The sequence below is a fragment of the Eumetopias jubatus genome, unplaced genomic scaffold, assembly GCF_037043125.1.
Source record: "Eumetopias jubatus isolate StellerSeaLion01/CBP00866 unplaced genomic scaffold, mEumJub1_p1.0 scaffold_8, whole genome shotgun sequence".
NCBI lineage: Eukaryota > Metazoa > Chordata > Mammalia > Carnivora > Otariidae > Eumetopias > Eumetopias jubatus.
The window spans coordinates 16,730,974-16,733,584 of NW_028274814.1; the positions used below are offsets into that span (position 1 = coordinate 16,730,974).

At 39.5% G+C, this 2,611-nt stretch overlaps 1 pseudogene; it reads right to left on the bottom strand.

The window, feature by feature from the left end:
* Window positions 1-1,415: 1,415 nt before the first annotated feature.
* LOC114217255 (transcription elongation factor A protein-like 3) lies at window positions 1,416-2,077 on the bottom strand (annotated as a pseudogene).
* Window positions 2,078-2,611: the final 534 nt, after the last annotated feature.

Here is a 2,611-nt window from a genome sequence, read left to right on the forward strand (position 1 = left end):
GATTTTTTTTTCTTGTTTGTTTTCTTTGCTAGAGGAGACATACCTAGTAAAAATGTTTCTATGGCCAAGTATCTGAATTTTTAAAAAGAAATTAGAATAATTTGTTCGGAAAATCAGGATGTCAATTTTCTTGTGATATAAGCTGATGTAAGTTTTTATCTTCAGGCCTGTATTACCTGTTTATTTTATTTTTATTTTTATTTTATTTTATTTTTTATTTTATTTTATTTTATTTATTTTGTTTTATTTTATTTTATTTTTATTTTAGAGAGGGCAAGAGAGGGGGGAGAGGAAGTGGGAGAGAAACAATTTTAAGCAGGCTCCATGCCCAGTGCAGAGCCCTGTGCCGGGCTCCATCTCACAACTGGAGATCATGACCTGAGCTGAAACCAAGAGTCAGATGCTTAACTGACTGAGCCACCCAGGCACCTGTACCCACTGTTTATTAGAACCTTCACTGGGATGTCAGGGTTCATTCAAATTTAAGATGTTTAAATCTAGACTCATTATTTTTCTTCCCAGATCAGTTTCTTTATCTTGCATCTTGATTTTAATTATACCAATATCTACTTCGGTTCTCAAGCTCAAAACCTATCCCTATCCTACTGCAGTCTACTGGTAAAGAAATTGCCAATTATACCATAAAATTGGGTCTCAAAATCTGTCCCCATAACCATATTTTTAGTTACAAATCCAAATAACTGTCCATGTAATAGCCTTTACCTTGGTATCACTACCACCAGCTATTCCTTATCCAAAACCATCTATCACACTGAAACCAGTTATTTTCTTAAAATAATAACTAAAACATAAGTGGTCATGCTACTTCTTGCTAAAATACCCACCATGGCTTTTCTGGCCAAGCTACTAGACTCCAAACTCGTTTTCAAGACACAGTGTCCTTTATTCATTTGCCTTGACTTAACATTTCTGGTCTTATTTCCTGCCTCCATATCTTGTATCTGTCTCACACTCATTAAACTCTTCTAGAAATTATCCAGGGCTTCACTATTTCTGTGCTTTTGTTCTGGCTTTTATCTCACTGGACATTCCCAGTATTTCTTGCCTTAAAAACTCTCATTCATTCTTCGGACTGAGCTTATGGTATCCCTTTATTGAGTCTGTCTCCCTTCCTTCCTTCCTTCTTTCTTTCTTTTCTGTGGTTCTGAAAACTGTTTTTCTTTATTGTTATTTTACAGTGTACCATGAACATCTCTTCCAGGCACATGGGTGAAAATCCTCTACTGAAAGATAGAGAACACTGTAGTTCAATCCAAAGGCTGCTGGCAACAAAAGTGACACCTAAAGCAAAGTATCAGCTTAAGATTAAAGCACATAGCCTGGCAAATGCCTGCCAGGGAAAGCAGAGTCAGAAATACTCTCTTTAGAGAAATTAGGATTGAAGGCTCAAGTCGTTAAAGATACGGGATATCGTGTAAGCCCCTTTGGCCCCTACCTCTGCCTCTCATTCCTCTGACATCTTGTTGCCTCCTTGGCGCAAATGGATCTTGTACATATCTTTGCATCCAATGAAAACCACCCATTTTCTGTTTTTCCTTAGCTCTTCCTGAGCCCTTGACATATCTCCACATTCTGTCTTCATCTTATTGCCCAAGTTCCTTTCCTGTAAGTCCTCCTGATAGGCCTTGGGGGAATCCTTTGTCCCCCTGTCCGTTTTTCTTTTTCTTTTCCTGAGTATATAATCTTCAGGTGGGTACTTTTTGGCAGCCTGCAGCTCACTCTCAGTCTTTGCCAGGGAGTCTAGCTTGCCCTCCCTGTGTGTGTTTTTTTTCTTTTTTTCCCCTCATTTTCAGACTTGCCTTGCTTTCTTGCTCTCCCTCATCTTCTGGCTGTCCCTCATTCTGGACCTTTCCCTTTAGGCCTGGCTTCCCCTCTACTTCCAGCTTTTCTTCCTCATCTGATTTTCCTTTATCTTTAGGCTCTACTTCCATCTTCTGGTTTTCCCTCAATTTCCAGCTTTACCTTCATTTTCACTGTAAAGTTTTTCCATGTTGAGATTTCCCCTTCTTTTCTTGTCCTGTACGGATTCTGGACAGGATTTTCCTCCTTTTCTAGCCTTGCAGAATGCTAGGGACAGACACACAGATGTGTGGGGACCAGGGTAGGCCTGTCCCTCCTTGGGCTCACCAAAGCCCATTTGCCACTCACCTGTGGCCCAGGCAACTCATGAAGCTGGTTCTGCATGGGCAGTGGGGGTGGACCATGCAGGGATGGGACTGCAGGGTGGGCGAGCAGGCTGTTGAGTCTTTCTTTAGTTTTCTGTCTACATGTGTTTCTTCTAGTAGACTAATATCTTTTGAAAGATAAGACTCAAGATTTACTCCCTGATAACTGCAGCACAGAGCATCATATATAGAAATGTTTGCAAAATAAACAATTGAATTAATAATCTATTTCTGCATAGACTAGAAATTCAAAGGACAGTAAAAATCATAGCTTACTTTAATAAGGTCTGGGCATATTTGTACACTCAGTAATACTGTTTAGATATAGAAAGCTTAGGACAATTTTGTCATTTTCTCTCATACGGCCTCCTAAACTGCATACATTGTAGTTTTACCATCTACAAAGTAGGAGAGTTAAACAAATG